Raw genomic sequence first — 15,751 nt, forward strand, 5'->3', positions numbered from 1 at the left:
CAATAGCCAAACAACCCCAAGACATTTGAGCAAGCCCAGAGGTGCCTAACCAACCAGCAGCTGGTCACAGATGCATGAGCAAGTCCAGCTGAGGGCCTCTGAACCCCACACACTCATGAACTATATAAATACTTCTTAGTATGTCACTGAGGTTTTGTGGTTGGTTGTTCTGTAGCATTACTGGGGCAACAGGGAACTGATACATTCACCCATAGATTTTCTTTTTTACTACATTCAATTCTAATCAGGGTATCTGTCATTTGTCCCTAAAGAGTCCTCACATATAGTATGAAGAAATATTTCCCACGAAGGCTTCTCCTTTCCCTAAAAAGTCCCTACAAAGGATTATACACCTGTCTCTAAATAAGGAACTTAGTTTCAAATGTGTATGTTGCTCAGAGCTTAATTTTGTTTTACTTGATAATATACAAAAATCATTTTGTATCTAACATTTTTGCATGAATAACCTGTTCTGTATTTTTAAAAAAGGTGAATCAACAGTTCTAACAATCAGAATTCAGTTTACATAGATGATAGAGACAGACAGACCATCGTGAGATAATCTGACCATTACATGAATATGTAACGAGATGGAAAGATGTTGACAACACACTAGTAATGCAGCCGGATGGGGGTGGGGGGCAGGAAACAGACTACAAAATATTTTTCTGGTTTACTCAGACTTTTGTATTATAAGACACATACATACACACTAACTTGCAGAGAAGACTGGAACTACACACATCACAATGTTAACAGTGGTGGGAACCCAAGTGGTTTTCATTTTCTTCCTTTTGTTTATTGGCATTTTCTACCTTTTCGGTAATATATAAAGATCTTTCCTATTGTCTTGTTGCTCTATGTTTCATTTATGTCTGCTCTGATCTTTGTTCTTTTCTTCCTTCTACTAACGTTGGGCTTAGTTTGTTCTTCTTTTCCTAGTTCCTTTAAATGTAAAGTTAGATTGTTTGATCTTTCTTTTTTCTTAAGGTAGGTTGCTTATCATTATGACTTAAGAAATCAATTTTTTTTTCATCTATAATTCCAACAGTTAAATAAATTTGTTTTGTGCTTAGAATCCAGGAATCTATGTCCCAGCTGGGCAATGACTTATAAAATCATCTTCTTATCTAAGAAAGCAGAAGAGACTGGAAGTCCAGCTGGCCAAGGCTTTAGAGAATTGCAATAACCAAGAAACAAAAAGTGGAGTTCGCTCCTTTGGAAAGACACATAGACATAACGTAAAATATACAGAGGTATATTAACTTGTTTGAAATAATGTTTCTTTACTTAAAGAGCAATACATGTTGACAATGGCCCACAGTTTCCTTGGGTTCTCCTTTTCTAGGTTTAGTATCAGGTTTATGCTAGTGTCATAGAATGGATTGAGAAGCTTTCAATTTTTCATATGTTATGGAACAGCTAGATGTTCCAGATATGAGACTTCTCCATTCCGGACAGATTTGGTAGAACACACCCATAAAACTGAATGGGCTTAGTTGCTGATTATCTTTTCATGTTTTACTTTGTTTCCTGATCTATTAAAGTTTGCTATCTATTTGTGTCAATAATCACAAAAATGTTTCTTCAGAAACAGTCCATTCCAAAGAAAAAGGAGGAAAAAAACAAAAAACAGCCCATTCCATCCAGATATTATAATCTTACTGGTATTGATTTGTATAAATTTTCCTTACAAATTTTTTAATTGCCTCCAGTTATGTCCCCATCTCATTCCTAATGTGGTTTGTATCTTTCGGTTTCTCTTAATGACAATATGACAAATGTTTGTCTATTGTTTAGTGTTTTAAAGATACAGCTTTTGGTTTTATTGACATATTTTACTCTATTCTGTCTTTCATTTGATCAGTATCTCTTTATCCTTTATAATAACTTATACTTCCTTTGTGTTTAGCTACGTTTGCATTTGTGCATTAAAGATTCATTTATCTTCAATCATATTATCTGATTAATGCATGTAAGATTATACGCATTGCCTGCATATTCCAGGACTGTGTGTATAGAACTCATTTGTAAGTGACTATTTTTCTTTTGAAATTTTTTTTCTATTCTAGGAATTATTCAGAAGGGTATATTTAAATGTCAAAGTCGACAGAAGTTTTTGGCTGCAACTTTGTAGTTTTAAGTTTATGGCACTGGTTCACAGAATATAACGCACGTCTTCTAATCTTAGATATTTGTCAAGAATTTCTAATTAGCCTAATAAATAACCAATTTTCTTATCTGTTAAAACAACTAATAGATAATTACAGAAAGTTTTTAAAATACAGATCTATATACAAAAGAAAATAAAAACACTCTCAATCTTGTCACTCATAGAAAAACACTGTTATTAAGGTGATGTTGCTCCCAATTCTTTTCAAGTGTGTGTGTGTGTGTGTGTGTAACATATATATGCATATACAATTTTAAACAAAATTAGTACTATATTCTATATAAAGTCTTGTACTCTCCTTTCTCTTCAATGGTTTGATATTTAAAATCATCTCCTTTTTCCATTTAACATTAATGTCATAAAATATTTTTCTACAACATGATTTTTAATGACTACCATGAGTCTCCAAAGATGGCCACCAAATTTCTGTTCCTTCCTGTACACATTTGTCACTCCTTTCATCAAGAAATGGATTCTATTTCCTTCTACTTGAATCTGGGCTGGCCTTGTGACTGTTTTGACCAACAGATACGACAGGAGTGACACTGTTCCAGCTCTGGGCCATGCCCTACAGAGGCACAACAGTTTCTGTTTTTGTTCTCTTAAAACCCAGAGACGTAAGGTCCAAGCTATTCTACTGGAAAGAGAAGCCACACAGAAAGACACTAGAAGATGAGACACCACATGGAAAAAGAGGTCATGAGAAGAAGAACCAAAGTATCCAGCCAATAACCAGCACCAAGAAACCACACACAAGACAAGCCAACTTGAACCTTCCAGCCCAGCTGCCATGTGAAATCAGCTACATGAGTGACAACCAACACTATGTGTAACAGAAAAACTGCCCAGAGTGATGGGAAATAATTTTTTTTACTTTATATTTTTAATAATGGCTTATTTTTCAATTACAGTTGACATACAATATTATATTAGTATCAAGTGTACACCATAGTGATTAGACATTTATGTAACTTATAAAGTGATCACCTCAATAAATCTAGTACCCATCTGACACCATACATAGTTATTACAATATTATTGACTATAGTCATTCTGCTATACTTTATACCCTCATGACTATTTTGTAACTACCAATTTGTACTTAACCTCATCTCTTTTACCCCCCACCCATCTGGCAACCCTCAAAGGATTCTCTGTATCTCACTCTGTTCCTGTTTTGTTTGTTCGTTTATTTTGTTCTTTAGATTCCACATATGAGTAAAATCATATGGTATTTGTCTTTGTGTGATTTACTCCACTCAGCACAATACCCCCCAAGTCCATCAATGTTGTTGAAGATGGCAAGATTTGATTCTTTTTAAGGTTGAATACTATTTCATTGTATATATGTACCACCACTTCTTTATCCAGTTATCCATTAATGGACACCCAGGTTGCCTCCATATCTCAGCAATTGTAAATAACGCTGCAATGAACTTATAGATGCACATGTTCCTTCAAAATAGCGTTTTGGGTTTCTTCGAATAAATACCCAGCAGTGGGATGGCTGGGTCCTTTTTTGTCTCTTTTTACAGTCTTTGTTTTAAAGTCTATTTTTGTCTGGTATAAGTATTGCTACTCTAGTTTTTTCTTTTTTTTTCCCCCCCATTATCATGAAATATCTTTTTCCATCTTTGCTTTTAGTCTGTGTGTATCTTTCAGTCTGTGTGTATCTTTCAGTCTGAAGTGAGTCTCTTGTAGGCAACATATGTAAGGATCTTGTTTTATTATCCATTCAGCCACCCTATCTTTTGATTGGAGCATTTAATCCATTTACATTTAAAGTAATTCTTGATAGACATTCATTATTGCCATTTTATTATTCATATTTTTGCTGTTTTTTTTCTTCTTCTTAAAGAAGTCCCTTTATTATTTCTCGTAATACTGGTTGGTGGTGATAAATTCTTTTAGGTTTTTCTTGCCTGAGAAACTATTTATGTGTCCTTTGTTTAGTTCTTGCTCTGGAACTTTGTTTTATTCTTTCATTTGGGAAATGTTTCTTTGTCTCCCCATTTTGGCAGCCTCCCTATGTTTGTTTCTACATATTAGGTAGAGCTGCTATACCTCCCAGTCTTAGTAGGGTGGCCTTATGTAGTAGGTGTCCTGTGGGGCACAGTGGCACAGTCTCCCTGGTCACCTGAGCTGGGTGTTCCAGGTGTGTCCCTTGTGTGTGTGTGTCCTCCTGCTGTAGTTGAGCCTTGGTTGCTATTTGCACATCAATAGGAGGGATTGACCCTCAGGTTGATTGGTTGTGAGGACTGGCCGTGACTACAGTGGAGGAGCTGTTGTGCAGGGGCTGACCCTACAGAGCAGGATTCGCTTTAGCAGGGCTCTGGTGCCTGCCCAGTCTGCCTTTTGGGTGTGTCATCCAAGGAGGCAGCTAGGTGGTGTTCCTTCTCAGTCCAAAACCAGCCACCAGGCCTGCCAGCCCCAGAGCCTGCTAAGGACCCCCACAGCAGACCAAGCTCAGCTGCAGCCTGTGCCCTGCTAGAGGCCACCTGGAATAAGCCACAGAGCAACCTGTAGATGGCCACCATCTGCACTGGGCTTGGAGGTGCATGGGAGAGGCCAACCCTCAAACCAAGGCCGACTGCTACCAGGCTTGTGGCTGCTCATCAAGCGGTACACGGCACACCAAGGCCACATGCTGCCTGTTTGGGGTTTGTGAACCTTTGAGATATTTTAGGAAAGTCCACAGCATGAGCCAAGACAGGTCGTGTGTATGGAAAAACCACTGGAAGCAACTTGGGTGGATCCACAAGTTGGGTGGGGCCGTATCTTAGGAAATCACCAGGGCAGGGCAAACAGAGTTAGCCAAGCTGATGGAGACTCAGATATAGCACCCGCCTGGGTGGGGGAAGAACTCAATAAAGAAATAATGGCTTCTGCCAGCATTTCTGTCTGGGAGATAGCTGCCCCTCTAGCCCTTGCCCTGCAGCCAGACAACTCAGTTCCTCCCTGTATGTCCCTGCTGCCTTTCAAGCTGCTGCCCTAGTGCTGGAGCTCAGAACAAGTGAGTCCATCAGCGAGTAAGTCCACATGTGGGACCTCTAAGAGGAACACCTGGGGTTCCATCCCCCCTCCATCCCATTCAGCTACAATCTCCACTGATTTTCACAGTCAGAAGTTGTGGGGACTTCTCTTCCCAGCCCTGGAACCCTGGCTGGGGAGCCTGGAGTGGGGCTGGGAGCCGCTGTTCTTCAGGGGTAACCTCCTCATTTGAAATATCCCTTCTGATTTTTAACTTCCACACGTGGGTGTGGGACCAGCACATTCCACGTCTCCACCTCTCCTACCAGTCTCAAGGTGTCTTCTTCTATATATCCTTAGTTATAGGGCCTCTGTTCAGCTAGACTTCAGGTGATTCTCAATGATGGTTGTTGTATAATTTAGCTGTAATTTTGATGTGGTCATTAGAGGATGCAAGCACAGCATTTACCTACTCTGCCATCTTGACCAGAAATCAGGAAATAATAAATTATTGTTTAAAGCCTCCTGAGTTAGGGGTTTTTTTGGTTGTTGTTGTTGTTGTTACACAGCAAAAAAGAAAAAAAAAAACTGAAAAAGTCAATGTTTCATTGAATGGTTATCTAATCATTTATTGAACCAATCATCTATTATGGGACACTTAGGTTATTTCTTTTTAAAATGGCAACATCATAATTAATATTCTGATTGATAAAGCTCTGTATACATCTCTTATTACTTCCCAAAATAAAGTTCCAGAAGTAGAATTACAAGAAATAAATTTAAAGGCTCTGTATACCAACGATCAAAATTCCCCCCAGAAATGTTGAAATAATTTATACTCATATCCTTACCCTTGGCTATTTTTCCTCCACAGCCTTTACTCTGTATTCTCAACATATCCTGGAAGCCACCATCTTCTCCTGAGAGCACGAAAAAATCCCTGAATTACCCAATTCAGGATCACAGCTCTGCATATTCAGTAAATACACCTTAAGAAGTAATACCAATGCTGTGCTATATCAGCTCTGCTTTAAGCCAATACTTCCACGATAGCTTGGTAAATGTTCAGATAAACAAGGCTAACAGGGTTTTGATTTTACACCACGATGTCTCAGAGACTTTCAGACACTAATGCGTCTGAAATTGAGTATATAATGTAGCTTTCCCCAAATTTATTTTCCCTTCAGAATGCCTGAAAACTTTTCACTGAACATTTGGATTCATTCATTTAATAAATATTTTTTAAGCATCAGCTTAATTCCCAGTGTTGAATGCTGGGGATAAAGCACTGATTGAGATGGACAAAGCTTCTGTCTATGGAAAGTTTACCCATGAGAATAGACTTTCTCAGAGTTTTCTTCATCTCAGATCTAACATGATTTGAGGGGAAGATGGTTAGAGGAACTAGGCAGTATTTTAAGAGCAGGGACATGAAACTGACCCAAGAGAATCAGAACTGAGCTCTAAAGAGGGAAATAGAAAAGACCAAAATAATGACTGGTTAGAGTTTTGGCCCTACTAGGACAAGAAATACATATAATTCTGTATTCATTTTTAAAGCACTCAGTAAAGAAGCCAGAATGTCAAGTCAGTCAGCAGCAATCCACGTGTCTAAGAAGTGAAGAAACAGGCTGATGTTGCCTACTCCAAGGTCCCATCAGACAAGAGGTATTTTGTACAATTCCACAGAATTTATCAAATCAAATGAGAACTTCAGAAAACATTAAAATGGTCACAGAATAATTTCTTCACCACTATACGTCTGCTTCTTAACAGTACATTTTAATTAGCGACCTAGGCCCAACATTTTATTTGGCAAGTAGTCTCTTCCACCAATTGACAAAAAGCAGGGCTGGTTTCCTGGAACAATTTTCACCCTTAAAGCTGCAGCAAGCACATAGAGTGCTGCCGATTTCATAGATCAGGCAAAGGCCCAGTGTCTAGGTAAACCAAAGGCGGGTTCCCATGGCTGTCAGGTCCTAAGTCTCATGATTCCTACTTGTTCTACTGAGTCACGCACAGCTTCCCCTCCCCCTGCCCCAGCTGTGTTTAAATCTCCTGATATATTTTTAGGAACTTGTTTTGATACTAAGGCTTTTTTCGGTTAGTCTCCTAATTCTCATCTATCCTATTTTTCTTTTTTCAGTTCTGTAAAATGAAGCCCTGAGATGGAGCAAAAAGATCAACTTCATTCAGCAATCAATAATGCAATGATGTCTTCTATTTCCCATTACTGACTTCATGAAAACCATTTCTAAGCTTTTCCACCCAGCTATAAATGCATTATAGGAAATAAGGTAGTTACAACCTTATTGTTGTAAATACTATTATGAAGCCAAGATAAGCTCAATCATTGCACTTTCTTGTAAACTCTTAAAAACACTGTTTTCTTATACATTTGTGATGTACAATCCTAAAAAGGATAAATTATTAATTAGATCAAACCATGCACAGAAACAGAAAAACGCTGCTGAGTATGACACCAAAGAAATTAATTGCGTAATACCTTGCTCTTTAAAAGTACTTCATGAATAAAATTCAAAGTCCAAGAGTAAGTTCCATTTAAGGCTCAAACAAAATAAAATCAAAGATGGTTTTATGAACCTATAAGAATACTTTCTCTAATTGAATATGGATTCATAAATAAAATATACACTCATCCACTCACTCTCTTAAAAGGCTTAAGGACTCCAGAACTGTAAGCTCGGGGTGGGGAGAAAAGGTGGACAGAGCCTTGATTCCTGTCTACCTCAAGTATCTCAGACTATCATCTGCGATGATCTATTTTAAGACAAAAGCATTTCCTGCTATCTGCTCTAAATTAGGTTAAGTTTATTTCCATACATCTCAGCCTCAGCCCATCACCTGAGCCCTGCTGACAGGCCGTGTGAGCTGAGATCATCAGTATTTCCCAAGATTTAGTCCTCCTTTTTTTCCTTATTGGCATCCCTAAACTTTTTTAAAATTTTGTGTCATAGACTACAGTTAATTTTAAAAGGTTTCCAGAAGAAGATGTGGTGTTGGACAGATGTTGAGCAAGGAGTGGCCGGCCAGGAGCCAGAGGCTGCCTGCAGAGGTGTTGTATATGGCTAGGCCAGTGTTCTTTAGAATTTTGATCTAGTTGCCAACATAGAGAGATACAGACATTTCACATTAAAATCCAGATTCGGGCTTCTCCTGAAAAATCTGAAAATCTGACAATGTTAGGCCCACATTCCTACATGGTAATGACTGGTCAGAGCCACCCAGCAGCTGCCCCTTTAGGAGAGGGCACGCACCCTCCAACATGCGATGGTCACCACCTCTCCTTAGTACTTTACATCTAGTCTGACTCCCTCTTTTCACGCTTGCCCCATAGGTATTTAAATTTTACTACTTCTACACGTACAAAATATCTTAAATAAGAATTCATTCTCCTTCACCACCCACTTCAAGTCCTTTACCAAATCCTATCAAATCTACTTCCAAAATCTGTCTCAACCTGTTCCCTTGTTTCTACTTCTACCATCACCAACACGACTTGCTTAAGCATCTCTATTTTTCGAATCCTCCTCCACTCTATTTCTCACACATCAGCCTAACTATTTTAAGGTTACAATTCTGATCACAAACTGTCTCCCCTTACCCACTCAAAACCCTTCAAAACTTCCCAGTGCTCTTTGGACAAAAACCAAAATCCTTCCCATGGCCGGAGGCCCTACCAGACCTGGCCACAGCCAGCAGTTCCAGCTCCTTTCTTGCCTCCCTCTTCCTCCCTGACTCTGCAAGGGTCTTCTTTCTGTTGCTCAAATGTGTCCAGTCCCTTCCTGTCTTGGAGCCTCACACATGCTCTTCTCTTTGCAGGGCTGATTCCTATTCACCGTTTACATCACAGCATCCAACAGCATACCCTCAACAAGGCCTATCCCATCCAAATCAGCTCTGTCAGCTATGTTCTCTCAAAGCATAATGCCTTTTTTCATGGCATGAATGACATGGCATTTTTTATTTTTTTAATAAGAGAGGCTGACTTTATCTGCCTTGCAAGTGTTGTCTGAATGGCTCTCTTCTTTAGGCGATAGAGGAGTGACCAGGTAGCCTGGGTCCTCTGGTGCAGGTGTAGGAAAATCTTGCGTAACCCCATCAAGGGTGCCCCTCCTCACATCCTTGGTTTGCAAAATGGGAAACCATGAAGAAGAGGAATTGATATACACAAAGGATTCTAGAGCCTCCAGGGAGGGAAGTGACTGACACCCCAGTTGTGATGCCCAAGATTCAGAGTGAGGTCTGTGGAAGGAGATGAACATGGTTGCAAATAAGACTGCAGTTCCCAGAAATAAAGTAATTACTTCAAAATAACAGGAAGTCCTAGCTGGTGATCGGGACTCAAGACAAGTGACCAGGAGCCATGGAGAAGCTTGTACGGACCAAGCATGTGGGTGAGATGCGAAGCTCCTGGAGCCCCACCGTGCTGTGTGGAACCTGTGCAACAGGACACAACGTGTCGTACATGGGCTGTAACTCAGAGGAGGGCCATGTGTCCTAGGCAGGGCTCCCCACAAGCAAACGCTGAGAAAAGGATCTGGGTGCAGGTGGTTCGTTTAGGAGCTAATCCCAGGAAGTACTAAGGGAAGAATTTCGCACTAAGACCAGGAAGTAAAGGAAGTCAGTATAGGGTATATTTTTAAGAAGGTTTCTGCTAATCACGACTGGGCTCAGTCCTGCTGCAGGGGCTCTGAGAGACACCAGAAAACCTGTCTCATAGTTACACCTCCATTCATCATTGGCAGAGGGCGGCTCCCCTGGCGCCTGCAGCCTGTGTTACATGGAGGCCAAGAGAAAGCCCTCACGTTCCAATACAGGTCTTGAGTGCAAAGCAGATGTGGGTGGGGACCTGATGGTATCTGCCCCACCACTCCTGGCACACCTGTGGCTGAGCCTGGCCACTGGGAGACTGGGCGGGCCTTCCCTTTCAGGACCTTATAGTGGTGACTTTGAAGGGCACCAGCAGCATCTTTCAGTAGGAGGAAGACCAACCTCAACAGCGACACCTTGTGGCAGAAAGATGAAATCGTGTAGCCTGACTGCTTGGACAGAACCCACCCATCTTTGGACTTGGGTGTGGGATTTATATCCAAATTCCCCTCACTGTGGAGCAGTGTGATCTCAGAGTAAGGGGTCAGGGGAGGAGACAGGGAGAAGTGAAGAGAGGTTGGGTGGAGCCCTAGTGAAAAGACCTGGAACTTCCAGCTAAGCAGGAAGGTGGGTTCCAGCATTTTTAGTTGAATTTGGACCAATGAAACTTAGAACAAGAGTAATCCATATATGACCCAAAAGCACTTCCACTCTTCATAATTCCATTTTAATTTGTGATTACTTGTTGGGGGTTTCTCTTCCCTCCAACTTTAACCCCCTACACTGCACCCCAGGGTTTAACATTCATTCTAACGTGTGTGGGGCCCAGCTAAAATTACAAATGGAGGCCCAAATATAATATGTCTATACATTTTAAAGTTATAAATAGAGCTAACAAACTGGTAAATAAAATATACTCTATACTCCTACCTTGACAAATATAACCATGAGGATGGTGAGGTTGGAATTTTGAACTTAGAATTCTTGGACTCTTCAGAGTCCTGGCCAAAACATGGTAGCAAGGGGCAGGCCTACCACAGCCACCATGCTCCTCTCCCCTCCCCTGGCTCCATCACCGCCAAGGGGCCTCACACATGTGATCTCTGCAACCTGCACACTAGGCTGGCTCCATCTATACCCAAGGCCATCAGACATTTTCTATAAAACACCAGATAGTAAATATTTTATGCTTTGTGGGCCATTCGGTCTCTGTCATGACTATTCGACTGCCTTTTCAGCACAAAAGCAGCCACAGACAATTTGTAACCAATTAAGTGTGGCTGTGTTACAATAAAACTTTATTTTAAAACTTTATTTTAAACTAGCTGGATTCAGCCCATAGGCAGTAGTTTGCTGGTATCAGGTCTACACTTTCACAAATAGGTACCCTCAGCAATTGTAGGCTTAAAGATGTGCACACTGGTGACGTGCTGTGCACACCTGTAAGCCTACAATAGGGTCTGAAACCGAAGTAGACCCTGGAAGACAACTCAGGATCACTTGGACAGGAGGTCCCAGGCCTGGGGGAACTCAGCGGAACCCCGCAATGACAGGCATAGGTTCCAGGTAAACACTTCCACTTGGCCCCGTGGACCCCTCCCCCGTGGGGAAGGTGCAGCGAAATGAGGCCGTCTAGAGTCAGCCCTCAAAAGTCTGAGGCCCTGGGCAGGGGCTCTTCCTGCCCAGACCTAACAGTACACAGGAGGTATGCAAGAGTTTTTGAATATTTGAAAAAAACATATTTAAGATTATGATACTTTCATCATATCCTTGAAATCACTTCCATGGCAATTAATGCAACAATTTTGTAATTGTAACCAGAGAGGTGAGACAGAGTGTGTGTGTTTTTTTAAAAAAAGAGGGTACCTCAAAATCAAATCTGGTTAGTCATAGCTCATTAATTTCTTGATGTATATAGCCTTGGGAAAACTACTTGGCTTCCCTAATCCTCACTTTTCTCATCTGTAAAATGGAGATAATAGCAATACTTTTCACAGTGATTTGGGAAAGATTAAATAAAATGAAAGAAGAAAAGTAATTCACACAATGCCCAACATATAGTAGCTAATGCTCAATAAAAGCAAACTTTGATAAGTCCAACACTATGAGAACAGGGCACAGTGGTTTTGAACCTCAAAGTTGTCTCAGAATTCTCTCAGTCCACTAAGCTTGCCTTGTTAGACACTCCTAGTCAAAATCAACCTACTATTAAAAAATACTCAAGCCATCAACCATTTTGTAAAACTAGAAAGAAAAATGGACATTCTCCCATCATCTGCAGGTTATAATATTATGCACCTATAAGTATTGAAAGTCCCAATAATAAGCCATTTCTTCTTTAAATGCCACAATATATGAATTGGGGAGGGGTGGGCAGGGGGAAGCCCAGCCTGACACAGCAGAGATTTTCAAATGCTTTCTATCATTCTCCAAGGAGCTCTCTGCAACTCACACACACTCATCCACAAATCATTACTCTCTCCTTTAGTTCCCCCAAACTCGTTTTATAATTACTGTTTTCCATGTGCAGAGTTAGCATGATTACATGTTCAGCTGCCTTTGCTACATTTTATGGTAAGGTGCTTGAGTGAAGAGATTGACTATATTCCATACCTCCAGGTAAGGACTCTGGATACCCAAGTATTAGTTAATTGTGCTTTCCATTAGCTATTTCCATTGTTTTAATTTCAAACACTAACAATTCTAAAAGATTAAATTTTAGGGGTGGCCGATTAGCTCAGTTGGTTAGAGCATGGTGCTAATAACACCAAGGTTGCCGGTTCGATCCCCACATGGGCCACTGTGAGCTGTGCCCTCCTTAAAAAAAAAAAAAACTTAAATTTTAAATCTAAAACACATAAAAATGTTTGTTAAAGGAACAGACCACTATCTAGTACACAGCTAAACAAAAGTTAATATATATATATATATATATAGCAAAACCCTAAATAATAAACAATACAAAATCATGAGATGTTAAATCAAATTATTAAAAAATCATGGTTCACATAAAATGTTGGTTATAATAACATTATTCATGGTGTCAAAAAGTTTGATAAATGTAACAAGTTAAGCTGGTTGCACTGAAGAGATAAATAAGGTTTTAGATCCATTTTTAAAACAATTGTGCATTTCCTTTAATCCTCAAACGTATAATGTCAATTGATAAAGCTTTAGTTATAATAGACATAGAAAAAAACTTCAGGAATTATTGGGTCTTACACTAAAAAATCCTCAATCTGTCAACTAACAGATGTTTCAGAGAAAATGAGAGAAAGGTAGGAGAATAACAACTCCACTCCTTTGTCCCTAAAAACCCCATCACACAAAATTTTTCTGCAGCTGAAATCAACATGTAAGGATTATGTCTAAATAGCCTTGTACTAGAAAAGAATATACACATAATCACATACACAAGGAAAATTTTGGCAAATATCATAAACTATTCCAAAAAAAAAAAAAAGAAACCCACAATCAATAGCAAGGGAGAGGAAATAGCTTAAAAGTGCAAATTTCAGAGACAAACATTCATCTATACATTCTGGAAAGAAGAGAAAGAATAAATGTTATACCCTAATTCTGAGATCTCTCAAAAACATGACTGATCATCACATGAGCGTTTAGCAAGGGGCATTGTCAGGTGCTGAACGGCACTCAGAAACCCCTCTAAAAACTGAAATGACAATGAATGAGAGTCAATAACTGCATTAAATCATCACGTAACTGAATGAAATCTCTTTGTCAGTGGACAGATAAGGATAAGCTTATCTAACATAAAAACATATTAAAAAAGAAACTATGGGACACGGTTCAAATCTATTCAACAAATATTTCTAGAGAACAAATCAGTAATATGGTTTCCAACCTTCCAGAGACCCAAATCCCTCCATTTCAAAAGGGAGCCATACCCCCCTTATTCAGGTTTACATGAGCAACTCGAGTTACCGTGCAAGGCTGCCAGGTGTCTGAATATTGGAAATAGATCTGAGCCCCTCTGGGAGTACAGGGCGTGGTCTCAGATGGAGAGTCCTATGAAAGAAAGACACAGAGAGAAAATCCAGTTTTTTAACCTGGGCAAGGACTGAAGAGGATGAGGCAGATCCATAGTCTTGTATATTAGAGAATTTACAAATGTCGTGAGAACCTAAGGTTGTTTGCATTTCAAGCATCTGAAAACAAGTAATATTCGGATGTGCTTGATTATCAGGGCAGCCATGCCCATTGAGTTTGAGCAACATCTTATACCTTCAAGAATCGACAAAGGTCAATGAGAAAGCGGGAAAGATGAACTTGAGTATCTAAATGATGTGTTCTCACTGGTTGAAAGGTAAGGGATATCGCGTCCCTCAGCATGAATCAAAGTTCCACAGAAGTTGAATATTGTGACTACGGGGAGAGAACTGAGTCATCCCCCAGTACACAGCAGGGGAGACCAGCTGACTGCCAGGGAACCTTCCCAGAACAGTTAGCTAGCTTCATATTCCAGTTATAAGCAGCAATGTAGTCAATGGGGTGAAGTTAATGTTGTTAATGTGAATTAGTTATATAAAGTGTACTTAATTTCTAAATTGATTTAGGTCTCATAAAGGTGTAGGTGCTAAAACAACAACAACAACAACAACAAATCGTCACCAGCTTTATGTTTATACCATAAAAAGTATCATTACAATAACAATAATTTTAGTCAACCCTGGGGTTCTACAAGAAATTATTTTCTTTAAAAGTGATTTCATAGAACTTTGAGAAGCCTTGATTAAGAGATTAAACATATACTGTGTTTGAGTCCTGAATCTCACTTACATTATCTGTTTAACCTTGAACAAGTGAACAAACCTCTCTGAGCCTGTAAGTAACAATGGCCTCAGGAATTATAATAGCTACTTCACAAAAATAAGGTGAGCCATGATTAAATCAGAGAAAGTGTAAGAGTTTAGCACAGTGCTTGAGGCTTAGTAACTAGTACAACAACCTTCATCATCATCAGTATTAACCACAGAAACCTGGTGTTGTTTTCTTAGAGGATGATCATCCTGTTGTGAATAACTACTTCTTTGTTCTCTATTAATTTCACATGACTATGAAAGGCATTCAGTTCTGAGCCTTGATGTTCCCTTCAATCTCTATGATCAGTTCTTGAAAGACAGTACAATTGATTGAATTACTCGAAATAGCAACACTAGCTATGTGGTGATTTTACATGGATCTCAGAAAGACAACTAGACCCTTAAGTACAATATGTTCCCTCCTTGTGAGATAAAGAGGAATAACAACACTAACTATGTTGCAACAGATCTAAAGATTAGCTGGTTTTAGAAGTTTGCTAAGCAATTTGCACGAGAGTAAAATTTTAGCAAGTGCTTTACGCTATCTCCATAGTTTACTTGTGAGATAAAACTCTAGTTGCAACTACAGTAACTTCCCGAATAATGTCCCTGCTATTGGCTGCCTTCTCCTCCCTGTCTCGTATCCTTGTTCACCTACCAGTGTATCCTGTATGTCCCAAATAATTACTTGCACTATTAATAGAATACTTGTCTCAGGGTCTGCTTCTGGGAGAAGTTAAACTAAGACACATAGGCAAATTTCTTAACTTCTCTAAATGTCAATTTCCTCATCTTGAGAAATAATACTTGGACTATGGAGTTATTGTGAAGATTAAATGAGATGATTCTTGATGTGCTTAGCACAGTGCCGGTACCTAGTAGGTACTTAACATGAGTTTCTTGAACTTCTGGTCCAGTAGTTATTCGCCTTTTTGATAGAAGCTAAACTATGTCTCTCAGTTGCAGTAAAAGATTTGAAATCCAAGAGCTATTCCTTCCCATATTCTACCTGATTAACAGCTCCCATGATTTAATATTCACCATTTAACTACAAGGGGCATCAAAGGGAACTGGAATTTTGCATCCAACTCAATTCTTTCCTTAGAAGTGGGCTGAGTCTACAAAGGAAGTTAAGACAAGCTCCCAGATACCAACCATATCCTCCAAGGCA

At 39.6% G+C, this 15,751-nt stretch overlaps 1 protein-coding gene across 16 annotated transcripts in view; it reads right to left on the reverse strand.

The window, feature by feature from the left end:
* Positions 1-15,751, reverse strand: part of ERC2 (ELKS/RAB6-interacting/CAST family member 2) — a 918,423-nt gene that overhangs the window by 890,423 nt on the left and 12,249 nt on the right. For 2 of the 16 annotated variants that reach the window (XM_074313130.1, XM_074313129.1), the window contains one exon: positions 13,703-13,786. The exons of the other annotated variants lie outside the window; for them this stretch is intronic. The gene's annotated coding sequence lies outside the window, so the exon portion shown is untranslated. The remainder of the gene's footprint in view (positions 1-13,702; positions 13,787-15,751) is intronic. 16 annotated transcript variants of the gene reach the window in all.

The sequence above is a fragment of the Rhinolophus sinicus genome, linkage group LG10 (assembly GCF_036562045.2).
Source record: "Rhinolophus sinicus isolate RSC01 linkage group LG10, ASM3656204v1, whole genome shotgun sequence".
Taxonomy (NCBI): domain Eukaryota; kingdom Metazoa; phylum Chordata; class Mammalia; order Chiroptera; family Rhinolophidae; genus Rhinolophus; species Rhinolophus sinicus.